Below are 17160 nucleotides of genomic sequence, written 5' to 3' on the forward strand. Positions count from 1 at the left end.
ATGCAACAAGAAAGTTTTGTCAATCCTAAAGGTGCTAACAAAATATGCAAGCTCCAGCGATCCATCTATGGACTGGTGCAAGCATCTCGGAGTTGGAATATACGCTTTGATAAGTTGATCAAAGCATATAGTTTTATACAGACTTGCGGTGAAGCCTGTATTTACAAGAAAGTGAGTGGGAGCACTACAACATTTCTGATAAGTATATGTGAATGACATATTGTTGATCGGAGATAATGTAGAATTATTCTGCAAAGCATAAAGGAGTTTGAAAGGAGTTTTTCAAAGAAAGACCTCGGTGAAGCTGCTTACATATTGAGCATCAAGATCTATAGAGATAGATCAAGACGCTTGATAAGTTTTTCAATGAGTACATACCTTGACAAGATTTTGAAGTAGTTCAAAATGGAACAGTCAAAGAAGGAGTTCTTGCCTGTGTTACAAGGTGTGAAGTTGAGTAAGACTCAAAACCCGACCACGGCAGAAGATAGAGAGAGAATGAAAGTCATTCCCTATGCCTCAGCCATAGGTTCTATAAAGTATGCCATGCTGTGTACCAGACCTATTGTATACCCTGCCCTGAGTTTGGCAAGGGAGTACAATAGTGATCTAGGAGTAGATCACTGGACATTGGTCAAAATTATCCTTAGTGGAATAAGGATATGTTTCTCGATTATGGAGGTGACAAAAGGTTCGTCGTAAAGGGTTACGTCGATGCAAGTTTTGACACTGATCCAGATGACTCAAAGTCTCAATCTGGATACATATTGAAAGTGGGAGCAATTAGCTAGAGTAGCTCCGTGCAGAGCATTGTTGACATAGAAATTTGCAAAATACTTACGGATCTGAATGTGGCAGACCCGTTGACTAAACTTTCCTCACAAGCAAAACATGATCACACCTTAGTACTCTTTGGGTATTAATCACATAGCGATGTGAACTAGATTATTGATCTAGTAAACCCTTTGGGTGTTGGTCACATGACGATGTGAACTATGGGTGTTAATCACATGGTGATGTGAACTATTGATGTTAAATCACATGGCGATGTGAACTAGATTATTGACTCTAGTGCAAGTGGGAGACTGAAGGAAATATGCCCTAGAGGCAATAATAAAGTTATTATTTATTTCCTTATATCATGATAAATGTTTATTATTCATGCTAGAATTGTATTAACCGGAAACATAATACATGTGTGAATACATAGACAAAAGTGTCACTAGTATGCCTCTACTTGACTAGCTCGTTAATCAAAGATGGTTATGTTTCCTAACCATGAACAAAGAGTTGTTATTTGATTAATGAGGTCACATCATTAGTTGAATGATCTGATTGACATGACCCATTCCATTAGCTTAGCACCCGATCGTTTAGTGTGTTGCTATTGCTTTCTTCATGACTTATACATGTTCCTATGACTATGAGATTATGCAAAGATTATGCAGCTCCCGTTTACCGGAGGAACACTTTGTGTGCTACCAAACGTCACAACGTAACTGGGTGATTATAAAGGTGCTCTACAGGTGTCTCCAAAGGTACTTGTTGGGTTGGCGTATTTCGAGATTAGGATTTGTCACTCCGATTGTCGGAGAGGTATCTCTGGGCCCACTCGGTAATGCACATCACTATAAGCCTTGCAAGCATCTATACTAATATAAAAAGACCCAAAGAGGCAGATCCAATTAATCTCGGACATCAAATCATGTCAATCCAACGACCTAGACTGCTTCAATGTCGAGCGCTCAACACATTTAGCGTGCAGTTAATTTCATGCCAAATATTGTGCTAATCACATAATAACACGCAAATAATATCATACTTAATATCCACATACACTTAATATACTTCCAAATTAACGTGCATTGCACGTACACATTGACTAGTTGCAACTAATGAGTTAGTTGCGGGATGATGTGTTATGGAACGAGTAAAGAGACTTGCCAGTAACGAGATTGAACTAGGTATTGAGATACCGACGATCGAATCTCGGGCAAGTAACATACCGATGACAAAGGGAACAACATATGTTGTTATGCGGTTTGACCGATAAAGATCTTCGTAGAATATGTAGGAGCCAATATGGGCATCCAGGTTCCGCTATTGGTTATTGACCGGAGACGTGTCCTGGTCATGTCTACATAGTTCTCGAACCCGTAGGGTCCGCATGCTTAAAGTTCGATGACGGTTATATTATGAGTTTGTGTGTTTTGATATACCGAAGGCAGTTCGGAGTCCCGGATGAGATCGGGGACATGACGAGGAGTCTCGAAATGGTCGAGACGTAAAGATCGATATATTGGATGACTATATTCGGACATCGGAAAGGTTCCGAGTGATTCGGGTATTTTTTGGAGTACCGGGGAGTTACGGGAATACGGGGAAGTAGTATTGGGCCTTAATGGGCCTTAGTGGGAAGGAGAGGCAGCAGCCAGGAGGTGGCGCGCGCCCCACCCAAGCCCAGTCCGAATTGGACAAGGGGTTTGGGGCGCGGCCCCCCTCTCCCTTCCTTCTCCACTCCCCTCCTTTCCCCCCTTCTCCTAGTTGGACTAGGAAGGGAGGAAACCTACTCCTACTAGGAGTAGGAATCCTACTCCCTTGGCGCGCTCCTCCTAGGGCCGGCCTCCTCCTCCCTTGCTCCTTTATATACGGGGGCAGGGGGCACCCCAAGACACACAAGTTGATCTGTTGATCTCTCCCAGCCATGTGTGGTGCCCCCCCTCCACCATATTCCACCTCGGTCATATCGTAGCGGTGCTTAGGCGAAGCCCTGCGTCGGTAGCAACATCATCACCATCATCACGCCGTCGTGCTGACGGAACTCTCCCGTGAAGCTCTACTGGATCGGAGTTCGCGGGACGTCATCGAGCTGAACGTGTGCTGAACTCGGAGGTGCCGTGCGTTTGGTACTTGGATCGGTCGGATCGTGAAGACGTACGACTACATCAACCGCGTTGTGCTAACGCTTCCGCTTTCGGTCTACGAGGGTACGTGGACAACACTCTCCCCTCTCGTTGCTATACATCACCATGATCTTGCGTGTGCGTAGGAAATTTTGAAATTAATATGTTCCCCAACAAATCCTCCATCGCAGGACACCCGGAGTATTCTCGGAATCCCGGTGCACAAGTTCTTCGAAGAAAGGAAAACTATCCCAAGGAGATCTCCCGGTGAGTCAGATCCGTGTATAGAGCCGCACGCTCTCTATCTATGGACTCATCCGTCTATACGAAGTGGACGATAGCCAAAGAGCGGCACCGCCGACTGCTAGGTAGGTGAACCAACACTCATGTCGAGCACTGGCCCAGGGGTTGATTAAGAGTCCACGGGTTAATTACTCCCTATGCAAAATATTAGTTGTTATTAGGCAAATGGTAAAACCAATGTTGGATCTCCTCGGGAAAGCTTTACTTTAGGCAAAGAGACAAGGGGGTCCCATAAATCCCCGACCGTGTTAGGAATGCAAAATTCAAGGAACATAACACCAGTATGACGGAAACTAAGGCGACAAGAGTGGAACAAAACACCAAGCAAAAGGCCAAGCCTTCCACCCTTTACCAAGTATATAGATGCATTAATTAAATAAGAGATATTGTGATATCCCAACATATCCATGTTCGAACATAGAACAACCCGCATTGCACCTGCAACTAGCAACGCTGTAAGAGGGGCTGAGCAAAAGCGGTAACATAGCCAAACAATGGTTTGCTAGGAAGGTGGGTTAGAGGCTTGACATGGCAATATGGGAGGCTTTATAAACAAGTGGTAGGTAGCACGACGTAGCGATAGAATGAACAACTAGCAAGCAAAGATATAAGTGATATCGGGGGTAATGATCATCTTGCCTGCAAAGTTCTTAGGGTTGTCGAAAGCTTGCTCCTCATAAACGTACTCGACTGGTTCCTCATTCACGAACTCGTCTCCCGGCTCTACCCAATGCAAGAACACAAGCAAGGGAACAACGATCAATCACGGTGCAATGCACAAGCAACATGATGGAAGACATGGCATGGAATGCAAGGTATGATGTGCAATGCATATGGGTACTCCGGAAGGGGAAATATGATCATGGCATCAACTTGGCAAACCAAGCATGCCACTGGATAGGTTGGGAGATTTCGAATGAAATCGATATGAAGATCACCAGAAACAGATGCACGGTTTGCAAATGACAAGCAAAACAAGATATGGTGCAAACTGCTTAAATCAGCAACATGGCCACTTAGATGCAAGGTCAAAATATACTACAGCACCCAAATATGAAAACACAATACATGGCAGTGAAGTATAGGTGAAGCTCTACAAATTATGAACACTGAGCTACTGCTAGAAACCCCTAGAACAAGTCTAAAACAGCATGGCAAAAATGCAAAAGTTAACTGCTATCAGACTTAGCAGAAATTCATGTATCATGACAGAAACAACATCAGGTAGCAAAGTTTATGCATAGCAAACTATATGCTACAGGAACATATTACATTACACAAGATCATGGCATGGTAGTACTAAATGCACTTAATAAAACTCCCTTACTAAACTTGTCTCAAAGATCCACAGAAAAGATGGTAGCATCAATGCAAACATGGCAAATCATATGAACAGATTTTAGACTTAGAGGAAATCATGGCATGGCATAAACAGATTCATGATAGTAACTTTGCAAGCTTATGGCACTCATCACAGTACACTTTATGGCATGGAATAAAATCTAGCATGAAGATGGCATGTAAAAGAGCATGTTCATGAACAAAGTTATCACATATCACATTTGCATAAATATCCACATAAATGACAAAACAGCAAGGTAATGTAAAAATGACATGTGTGCAAACTTGCTCAAATGAAAAACGGATGCCACCATGTAGCGACCAGACCTCAAACGGTCCAATCTCTCTGCTCAGGTGTCATCCCTGGATCAGTAATGCTGACACCACACAGTAATTAAAGGATTTATAACAGAGTAGCAATCACACACTTATTACATCAAGTGTCTCAAAAGAGAACTTATTACAATAAATATCGCTTAAGGCCACCTAATAACGATAACAACGGAAGGCTTGGAAGATAAGTGAGTCCATCAACTCCAACGACATCACTGAGTATAGAACCATGACCTAAAGCACCTTACTCGTCGTCTGAAAAGTCTGCAACATGAACGTTGCAGCCCGAAACAGGTCAGCACATGGAATATGCTGGCAATGTAACACATAGAGAGCAATGAAAGATATAGGCTATACTATATGCATATTTGGCTGGTGGAAAGCTTTATGGTTACATTTTGCGTAAAGCCAATTTTTCCTTACTGTAAAGGAATAAATTTTATTTAACTATCATGGTAGTTGTTAAACATTGAGAGTGTAGACACGCTCTCAATCCCAATTAAACATTATCATTAAAACCCAACAAATTAATTAGAGTAACATGATGAGATTCACATGATAATCCAAGTACTAGATACTCAAGATGTCCATAACCGGGGACACGGCTAACCCTGATTAGTTTATACACTCTATAGAGGTTTGCGCACTTTTCCCCACAAGACTCGATCTCCTCCGTTGGGATTCTCGCACTACATGGTGTTTGAGAAATGGATGACCGAGACATAGTCTTTCAGAAGCGCTAGCACCTTACGATCGGGTACACCGTTACACCTACTTTCCCCTACATCTGCTAGTCTACCACTGTAAGAGTTCGCACGACTTACTCAACTATGCTAGAGCCCATAGTAGCTTGTGGCCACACAGAGAAGTTTCTAGTATGAACAATCTCATGATCCCTTTGAGCCTAGGTGGCGGTCCAAAAGAAAAACAGGCAATCGCTGGAATACCCAGGTGCCTTAATCCACCCAGATGTGTATTTAAGTTGCCACCTTAGATAAACCATTAATTTAACAATCTCACATCTGTCATGGATTTCACTCACCCAATCCACGTCTACTAGCATAGCATGACATAATAAGCAAACGTAGAAGTAACTCCCAAAGGTTTGATAATAAACAGGTAATAGGTACTACCTCAACTACTTCCCAAACCCACAATTTAATTAGATCCTAACCATGCAATGTGTGAGGATTGATCTAATGCAATAAAAACTGGGTAGTAGGAGGTATGATCAAAGTGTTACTTGCCTTGCTGATGACCCGGGAAACCTAGCGATTCGAAGTAGCAAGCGGCGCACTCCGGGTACTCTATCGCAAACAAACAAGCATACAATAAGTACTCGACTAATGCACAGGTAAAACTCAAATAAGAGATCTAACCAGATAGTTCAACTTAAGAACTCTGGTTGGCAAAAAGAACCAAATCGAACGAAGCAACGAAAGACAAACGGCAAAAGAAACAGGCTTCATTTACTATTCTGGATCTAGGGCAATTTTTACAGAGGCAAAAACTTGTTTGAGTTGGTTAAACGGAAAGAGGGGCTTCGAGACGAAACTCCAGGCGCTTGAATCGCCTGATTCCGATAAACGAGCGAAAAGTTATACTAAAACGAAAATGGGATCAGGAATCGCGATCAGAAAAATCGTGGATTTAATCCGAGAAAAAGGAAAACGACGAACAGATTAACGAACGAACGTTCGTTATCTGGATCTAAACGATGAAAGCGTTCGTTAAAATGAACGAACGAGCGAACGCTCGCTAATTAAATAAACCAGAAAAACCGATCTATTAAAAAATGAATCTAAAAAAACCGAACGAAAAATCGACGAAAAACCGGTGGCGGGGCGGGGTCAACCTCCGGCGAGGCGACGGCAGGGCGGCGGCGAGGCGGCGTGGCTCCGGCGGCGGGGCGAGGCGGGGCGGCGGCGGCGGCGCTAGGGTTTGGGGGTGGCTCGGCTGGGCTCCCCCGGCTTATAAGGCCGGCCGGGCCAGGTGTCCGGGTCGGACACGGCCCGATAGGTCGGTTCACGTTTTTTTAAATAGTTACGCTCAGAAAAAAGGAATACTAAACGGACTCCAAAAATCACGAAATAAATTTTCCCCGGCTTCTAAAATCAAGCCGCACAGGATGAACATTTATTTGGGGCCTAAATGCAATTTTGAAAAACGTGCATTTTTCCTAAATTCAAATAAAATAGCAAATAAAACCCCAAATAAAATCTTATTTGATTTTTTTATTAAATCCTCAATATTTCTTTATTTTGTGAAAGTCATTTTATTCCCTCTCGCATATTTTTGTAATAGAAATAATTGAAGATAAAATAAATAAAATCAAATGATCCCTTTTTCAAAATTTGAGAGAACTCAAATATGAAAATAACAAAATCCCCAACTCTCTCCGAGGGTCCTTGAGTTGCGTAGAATTTATAGGATCAACAAAAATGCAATAAAATATGATATGCAATGATGATCTAGTGTATAACATTCCTAATTGAAAATTTGGGATGTTACAAACCTACCCCCCTTAAGATGAATCTCGCCCTCGAGATTCGGGTTGGCTAGAAAATAGGTGAGGGTGGTCCTTCAGCAAATCTTCCTCTCGTTCCCAGGTGGCTTCATCCTCTGTGTGGTGGCTCCACTGAACTTTGCAGAACTTAATAACCTTGCTGTAGGTGACTCGGCTGGCATACTCAAGAATCTTGACTGGTTTCTCCTCATAGGTCAAATCACTGTCCAACTGAATCACTTCCAGCGGCTAAGCGGTATATCAGCCATATCTGCATGGCACTTCTTCAACTGGGAAACGTGGAACACGTCGTGAACTCCTGACAATCCTTCGGGCAATTCCAACTTGTAGGCTACTTATCCCATACGCTCCAAAACCTTGTATGGTCCTACAAAACGTGGAGCTAACTTTCCCTTAACTCCAAAGCGCTTAACTCCTCGAAGTGGAGATACCCGAAGATAAACTCGGTCTCAGACTTTGTAAACTGTCTCCTTGCGTTTAGAATCTGCGTAGCTCTTCTTCCTGGACTGGGCTACCTTGAGCCTATCACGAATCAATTTTACTTTCTACTCAGACTCCTTAATCAGATCCGGTCCAAACAACTGGCGGTCTCCAACTTCATCCCACGACAATGGGGTCCTGCACCTCCTTCCGTACAAGGCTTCGAAAGGGGCCATCTTCAAACTGGATTGATAATTGTTGTTATAAGAGAACTCTGCATATGGCAAATTCTCGTCCCAAGTAGATCAATCTAGCGCACAAGCTCTTAGCATATCCTCCAAAATCTGATTGACTCTCTCGGTTTGTCCATCTGTCTACGGATGGAAAGCTGTACTGAACTCTAGCCTGGTACCCAAAGTTTCATGCAACTGATTCCAGAACTTTGAGGTAAGCTGGGTTCCTCTATCTGATACAATGCTCCTTGGAACTCCATGCAGACATACGATCCTGGTCATGTATATCTTTGCTAACTTTGCACTGGTATAGGTAGTCTTCACTGGGATGAAATGAGCTACCTTGGTCAAATGATCGACTACAACCCATATCGAGTCATAGCCTAAACGTGTTCTGGGAAATCCTGTAATAAAATCCATGCCTAACTTATCCCACTTCCATTCGGGTATTGGCAATGGCTGTAGCAATCCTGCTGGCTTCTGATGCTCTGCCTTTACTCTCTGACATACATCACAAACTGCTACATACTCCGCAATATCCTTCTTCATTCCGGTCCACCAGAAAATATCCTTCAAATCCAAATACATCTTGGTATTTCCTAGGTGAATCGAATATGGTGAATCATGGGCCTCTTGCAGAATCAACTTCCTGATCTCTAGGTCATTGGGCACATAAACACGGCCTTCAAACCATAAGGTATCATGCTCATCCTCACGAAATCCTTTAGCCTTTCCCTTTCTTATTTTCTCCTTAATAGAAGCGATCTCCTTGTCAGTCTTCTGGGCTTCTCTGATCTTACCCATCAACGTAGACTGAATCTCCAATGCTGCTACATAGCCTCTCGAAACTATCTCCAAACATAGCTCACGAAGATTCTCGGCTAACTCCCTTGGTAAATCTCCCGTCATTAGTGTGTTGACATGGCTCTTATGACTCAGCGCATCGGCTACTACGTTAGCCTTTCCGGGGTGATAATGCAATCTCATATCATAATCCTTGATGAGCTCCAACCATCTCCTTTGTCTGAGATTCAACTCCTTCTGCGTGAAAATATACTTCAAACTCCTGTGATCTGTGTACACCTCACAATGGTTTCCAATGAGAAAATGTCTCCAAGTCTTCAATGCATGCACTACGGCTGCTAACTCCAAATCATGCGTAGCATAATTCAACTCATGAGTCTTAAGCTGTCGTGAGGCGTAGGAAACAACTCTTCCTTCCTACATAAGCACTGCTCCAAGTCCTCGACGTGAAGCATCATAATACACCTCATAATCTTTGGTCTGATCTGGCAAAATCAACACAGGTGATGTAACCAAACGTTTCTTCAACTCCTGGAAACTGGCCTCACATTCCTCGGTCCATATGAACTTGGTATCTGAGGGAGTCCTGGATTAGGGGGTATCTGGACAGTCGGACTATATCTTTCGTCCGGACTGTTGGACTATGAAGGTACAGGATTGAAGACTTCATCTCGTGTCCGGATGGGACTCTACTTGGCGTGGAAGGCAAGCTAGGCAATACGGATATGTATATCTCCTCCTTTGTAACCGACCTTGTGTAACCCTAGCCCCTCCGGTGTCTATATAAATCGGAGGGTTTTAGGCCGTACGACAACATACAATCATACCATAGGCTAGATTCTAGGGTTTAGCCTCTCTGATCTCGTGGTAGATCTACTCTTGTACTACCCATATCATCAATATTAATCAAGCAGGACGTAGGGTTTTACCTCCATCAAGAGGGCCTGAACCTGGGTAAAACATTGTGTCCCTTGCCTCTTGTTACCATCCGCCTTAGACGCACAGTTTGGGACCCCCTACCCGAGATCCGCCGGGTTTGACACCGACATTGGTGCTTTCATTGAGAGTTCCTTTGTGCCGTCGCCAGAAGGAAGGATGTCTCGTCTTGTCTTTAAAGATGGTACTACTGTTGGCGGAGCTTTGGCTGTCGGCCAAACTCTCCGGCTAGGCGGGTTCATCATGAACGCCTGTTCGGCCGCCATGCCGACGATGAATTCTCGGGTCATCGAAAACAGCCTCCACGTCAAATCGGCATTCGCCAAACAGATGGATCCAATGGAGCTCTCCTCCTTAAACAAGCTCTTGGATCGCATCACCGCCTTGGGAGTCGCTACGGACTATGATCGGATTGGGCTTAAACCCGATTAAAGGGAGATTAACTCTCCACCGGTCACCCATCATATTGCAGTGGTGGAGGAACAATGCGGCGACCTTTCCTCTATCCTGAGGACCAACTATGTCCGGATTCCCGAGCTCTCCGAGCCGGACGCCCGTTCGCGGGAGGACAACATCCAATCCCTGAACATAGAGTCAGACATCGGATCAGGATTAGCGGGTAACATCCCGGAACCGGAACTCCCAAAATTGGAAACTCCTCGGCCCCTGGATCCCAGATCGGGTAGGGGTTTGGATTCAATTCCACCCACCCACCCAAACACAAGCGACCTTTCCCATATCAGGCAAGAGCCTCAGGAAACAGTACATCATTACTGGGCCAGATTCCTCCTTGCGATGAACAAGGTTAAGACTGTTGCGAGGAAGACGCAATCTTATTTTTCTGCAATAATTGCATGGACAAGGGAATCCTTAACACCATAAATCGCCGTGAGATAACACGCTTCGCTGACTTGGCATCCATAGTACAAAAGTACTGTGCGATGGAAAGTGCCTGGAAAACCGAAACAAACGTTTGGGATAATCCGGCCCCGAACACAAACCCAGTCCGAAATAAAAGGGTGCATTATCACAATACACCCGGGTTAACTACCAAAAAGCAAAAACCCTCTACAGGGCAAGGAACCGTACTGGAGGGATGGCTCAACGGACCCTGCAAAATTCATAGCACGGCGGACATAATACCAACGCACAGCCTTAGAGCATGTTGGATACTCCGGCAGGTGGCCAAAAGTGGTGAGGATCTTCTTATCCCACATACCATAGAGCACCATCCAGTGGATAACAATACGGTGTTAACAGTGTTTGAGACCTTTGCGTCAAATAATAGGCGCAAGCGAACACTCCGCAGCATGGCCAAAATCTGCCACGTAGCAGCAACAAATCCATGGAGTGACACGGCTATTACCTTCAATGCCAGTGATGAACCCAAATTCCGAACAGCCCGAGCACCAGCCGCGCTGGTCCTCAGTCCAATCGTGGACGGCTTTCGACTCACCAAAGTACTCATGGACGGCGGTAGCGGACTAAACCTCATCTATGAGGAAACTCTTCAAAAGATGGAAATAGACTGGAACCGCATCAAGCAAAGTAGCACAACCTTTAGAGGAATTATCCCCAGTCGGGAAGCACGCTGTGCGGGGAAAATCACACTAGATGTGGTATTCGGCACGCCGGACAATTACAGGTCCGAAGAAATTACATTCCAAGTGGCCCCGTTCAGCAGTGGCTTTCACGCTCTTTTAGGACGGGAGGTGTTCACAATCTTCCAAGCCATACCCATTATGGGTACATGAAGCTTAAATGCCCGGGCCCAACGGAATCATCACTCTCGCCAGTGATCCGGACACAGCACTCCATGCCGAAAATAAAACAGCGGCATTGGCCCTCGAGGCATTATCCGAAGCCCTCTCGGCCGAGGAGTTAACCACGCTACGCTCCACAGTGGACAGGGACGATGTGATACTCGACAAGAGATCCAAGTCCACCTCTTTTAAACCAGTGGATGAAATAGTCAAATTCCAAGTCCACCCAACGGACCCTACCAAAACAGCCGCCATCGGGGCACAGTTAAACCCCGCTGTGGATGCCGCACTACGAGAGTTCCTGCGCGAGAATTGGGACATATTCGCCTGGCATCCCTCAGACATGCCAGGAATCCCATACAGGCTGGCCGAGCATAGCCTCAATATCCTAAAGGGATTCAAGCCGGTCAAGCAAGCTCTTGGCGTTTCTCCGAACCTAAGAGACAGGCCATGGGAGAAGAACTAGCCAAGTTATTGGAGGCCGGATTCATCAGAGAAATAAAACATCCGAACTGGCTAGCAAACCTGGTGATGGTACCAAAGAAGGACAAATCATGGCGCCTTTGCGTCGATTTCAAAGACCTCAATAAAGCTTGCCCAAAGGATCCCTTCCCCTCCCACGCATCGATCAAATCATTGACGCTACTGCAGGACACGAGTCATTGTGTTTCCTCGACGCATACTCCGGTTACCACCAAATCAAGATTGCGGAGTCCGACCAAGCCGCAACGGCATTCATCACACCATACGATCTCTTCTGTTTCAACACAATGACTTTTGGGCTAAAAAACGCCGGCGCAACATATCAACGCATGATTCAGACATGCCTGGAGAAACAAATCGGCAAAATAGTAGAGGCATACGTAGACGATGTGGTTGTCAAAACCAAACACGTCGACTCTTTGATAGACTACTTGAGGCTCACATTCGACAACCTCTGAACATATGACATCAAGCTCAATCCGAAAAAATGCGTTTTCGGCATACCAGCCGGAAAGCTCCTGGGATTCATCGTCTCCAGTAGAGGTATTGAAGCTAATCCGGCCAAAATCTGAGCGTTGTCACAGTTGGCTACCCCAACAGACCTCAAACAAATCCAGAAGTTAACTGGATGCGTGGCGGCTCTAAGCCGCTTTATCTCCCGCTTAGGAGAAAAGGCTTTACCCCTTTATCGCCTCCTTCGGCGCACTGAACACTTCGAGTGGACAGACGCGGCCACAGCCGGATTGGAAGAAATAAATGCCATTCTAGCAACTAACCCGATCCTGGCCGCGCCAAACATCGGTGAACCAATGCTGTTGTACATTGCGGCAACTCATCAAGTTGTAAGCGTGGTGCTCATTGTCGAACGGGAAGCGGACGGACACAAATTCCCTCTTCAAAAACCGGTATACTATGTATCCACTGTCCTCACTCCATGCAAATCACGGTACCCGCATTACCAAAAGATAGCATATGCAGTATTCATGGCATCGCAGAAACTGCGACACTACTTTCAAGAGTGTTCGATTACAGTAGCCCCGGAAGTGCCACTTAATGATATTATCAACAACCGCGACGCTACGGGCCGGATTTCCAAATGGGCCATTGAGCTCCTCCCATTCGACATAACATACGAACCTCGCCGAGCCATTAAATTGCAAGTACTGGCCAACTTTGTTGCCGAATGGACGGAGGCCGAACTCCCTAAAGAGTATGGCGCATACTCCAATTGGATCATGCACTTCGACGGTTCTAAAATGCTGGCCGGTCTAGGGGCTGGCGTCGTCCTGACGTCCCCAACCGGAGATACCGTTCGGTACATACTGCAAATATTGTATACATACTCCAATAATGCAGCCGAATACGAAGCTCTGTTGCATGGTCTTCGGATGGCAGTCTCCATGGGCATGCAACGTGTGGAGGTGCATGGAGATTCAAACCTCGCAATATCCCAAATAAACGGAGATTTTGACGCCAAGGATCCGAAAATGGCGGCCTATCGAAACGCCATCCTAAAAATGTCAGCTCGGTTCGAGGGACTCAAATTTCACCATGTGGCTCGGGAAAACAATCAGGCGGCGGATATCCTCGCCCGCATCGGCGCAAAATGCGACGCGGTCCCCCTAACATATTTTTGGAAAGGCTTTTCAAGCCATCCGTAGTATGGGAAGGGGACACTGGTAACAACAGTCCGGACCCGGCCAAAATACCCGATACCGAACTCTCTGACACAATCGGAGGCTCCGCCACCGAAATAACACCTTCAGCCCACGAAATAATGGCCATTATTGCCCCGTGGACAGAACCATTCCTGGCCTACCTAACTAGATAGGAACTTCCGGAGTACCAAAATGAGGCACGCTGCATAGTGCGGCGATCCAAGGCCTACAGGGTCCATGAGGGAGAATTGTACAAGAAAAGCACTACCGGAGTCCTTCAAAGATGCATCTCCGTTTTGGCAAAAATTCACGCCGGACTCGGTGGTCATCACGCCGCAGCCCGGGCTCTTGTAAGCAAGGCCTTCCATACAGGATTCTATTGGCCAACGGCCCGGGCAGATGCACAGGACTTGGTCCAACGTTGCGCCGGTTGCCAGCTCTTTGCAAATCAAAGCCACATGACACCCACCGCCCTCCAAACAATCCCCATTACATGGCCCTTTGTGGTGTAGGGGCTTGACATGGTTGGACCCCTTAAAGGGGGAACCCACAAGAAAAAATACTTATTGGTCATGGTGGATAAATTCACCAAATGGATAGAGGCCAAACCGGTTAAAACAGCCGAATCCGGACCGGTGATAGATTTCATATCCGGGGTTGTACACCGTTATGGAGTCCCCCACAGCATCATCACTGATAATGGCACGAACTTCACGGCCGACGAGGTAAAACTCTGGTGCAGCAAAATGGGCATCAAGCTCGATTATGCCTCAGTCTATCACGCACAAACCAACAGTCAAGTCAAGCGAGCAAACGGTCTTATAATGAGCGGCATTAAACCTCGATTAGTGCGTTCCTTAATAGAGTCTAACATGCACTGGGTAGAGGAGCTCGACTCCGTACTCTGGGGGCTGCGGACCATGCCGAATCGTAGTACCGGATATACACCCTTCTTTATGGTGTACGGCGCAGAGGCAGTCTTGCCCTGTGACATAATTCATGACTCACCTAGAGTGCGCATGTACGAAGAAAGAGAAGCCGAGGTCGATCGGCAGGATAGTCTGGACACCTTGGAGGAGGAGCGCGACGTAGCCAAAGCCCGTTCCGCATTTTATCAGCAATAGGCTCGCAGATACCAAAGCAGAGAAGTACGGGCCAAAACTTATAACATTGGCGAACTAGTTCTACGCCTGCCGGATAAGAAAAAGAACAAGCTCGAGCCCAAATGGGAAGGTCCCTTCATTATTGACCAAGTTCTAACCAGTGGAGCATACCGACTGCAGGATGCATCGACTAGTCGACTCGAGCCGAACCCATGGAACGCGGCCAGGCTCCAAAGATTCTACGCCTAGCACCGGACTCTATGTTAGTCCCCTCCCTGTGTCCATTGTTTCACAAATACATTATGTGTTTTGTTTTCCTTTCTTTCTTTCTTTTCTTATTTCTCTAGGCCTTCAAGGGTCACCTCGTGCCTTGTTTGCACATTACAGATGCGCTAGCCGCACTCTTCATACCTGGGGGCTTCTTTCACAGAAGCTTAAATTATTTATCCGGGCCTCATGCCCAACACATGTGTTATACTTCCGCATGTACCTTTTTTCACCATTATATGCATCAATATGACTTAAGTTTTGGCCAAGCTGGGTTGCATGGCTCTTGTATTTATGCCCTACGTTCCTGTTAATTCGGCTAGGGCATAAGGGGAGCACCTCTGCGATTGTTACTGCCGGGTCAGCCGGATGTGTACCTCAGACTGGGTGAAGCCGAAAGCTAGCGTTCTTAAGGGAATATTCGGTCGGTGAACAAAAGATGATTTTTATTTTTCATATCTGCCCCCAGATGTTTTTCCTGCATTTCCTATCGCAGTCCGGACATGCACTTTAGGGCATGCTTGCCCAGGGAAAGGAACCCTTAACGGAACTATTCTCCCTGGAAGATGTTTCTTACTACCCATGTAATATAACATAACTATTTGGGCACTTGTCTGATAAAGCACTAATGACCCCTACGCCTAGTCTCCACGCATACCCCGGTTCTTATATAACTGAGCGGGTATTCGGATACACTCTGGACTATTGGGCCCGTAGGCTGAAGCGAAAAGGTCTGCAACGACAAATGATCTACAATCCGGCTAAAAGGCATTATACATGTCACTTCAATTACATAGTCATGCAGACTGACTAAATTTTTCTTCTATACCATCCAATAGGCGGTCTAGCTTAAAATCCCGTTGGGAATACTTTGCGGCTAATTCTACTTGCCCATAAACTAAGCTAACGGGAATGTCTTTTCCATCGAGCCCCACAGGTCCGACCTCGGCCATGTGATTTGGGTCTTCTTTGGTATACCGCGTCTTCACCATGGCCCAAGCTTCTCTGGCACCTTGTCGGCAGGCGGATATCTTCCATAATCGGAAGCACCGCCGCGCTCCTTTGAGCTTCTCCGCAAGCTCCACAACACCCTCCGGCAAGGAGACGGGCGGCCACAAAGCCTGGGCAACACCCTGCATCACCTGCCAAACTTGTTCGTGCAGATTTGACAGCTCGGACAGAAGATCACCCGCAGACCCGGGCATTTCCTCCGCGGGACGACCCGTCAGCATACCTATAGACATAACGCTGTTAGTCGGCTTCTTCGCCAAATACCTTTAAAGGATTCGTTCAAGCACTTACTAAAAATGCCGCGTCGAAGCCTCTTATTCTCCTTCTCGGAGTCGCCAAGCTGGCCCCGAACGTCTTTTTGTTCCACGTTCAGCCTTATATTAGCGTCTTGGAGGTTGTTTTTCTCCCGCCTAACCTCAGTCAGCACGCGTTTGCCAGCTTCTAGCTGCCGCATAACATGCTAGTCCCCCGGATTTTCTCTGGATTCATCTGCAAAATCTATTGTTAGATCGGCAACCACGCCGTGCACTATATGGTAACCATCATTCTTTAAAATGTTACTAGCGGGAGCCTTTTTCTGTTCCTGCAATGCGGCAATAGCGGCCCGCAGTTGGGTCTTGCATTCCTCCAGCTCCTGGGATAGCCTAGTATTCTTCTCTGTAAGAACCTGCACAATAAAGATGATCCTTAAATCAGTTCTGCTAACTGTTTCAAGTCTCAGGGGCTACTGATACATATAAATCGTCAGATTCACTCACCCGTACATCCTTTACACACTGATCCGTGGCTCTGGCTAGACCATCTTGAGCGGCACGGAGGTACGCCTCTCCGGAATTAAAGGCATAAAACACCTCTAGTTAGAAACAAGCGTCACGGAGTACGGCCCGATGGCGCCTATGATTCATGGCGCTTTCCACTTCTGAGTTTGTAGCAGATAACCTATCCGCATCCTCTGTAGGGGTATTATCCGGCGCCTGCCCCATATCAGCTTCTGCCTCCTTGTCCGGTCCTGGTGCCCGACTGGTGGAAGCGTGATCGGCGACATCACCGGACATATTCCGGCGAGCGTTTTTTC

The sequence above is a fragment of the Triticum urartu genome, chromosome 3, assembly GCF_003073215.2.
Source record: "Triticum urartu cultivar G1812 chromosome 3, Tu2.1, whole genome shotgun sequence".
Classification (NCBI taxonomy): Eukaryota; Viridiplantae; Streptophyta; class Magnoliopsida; order Poales; family Poaceae; genus Triticum; species Triticum urartu.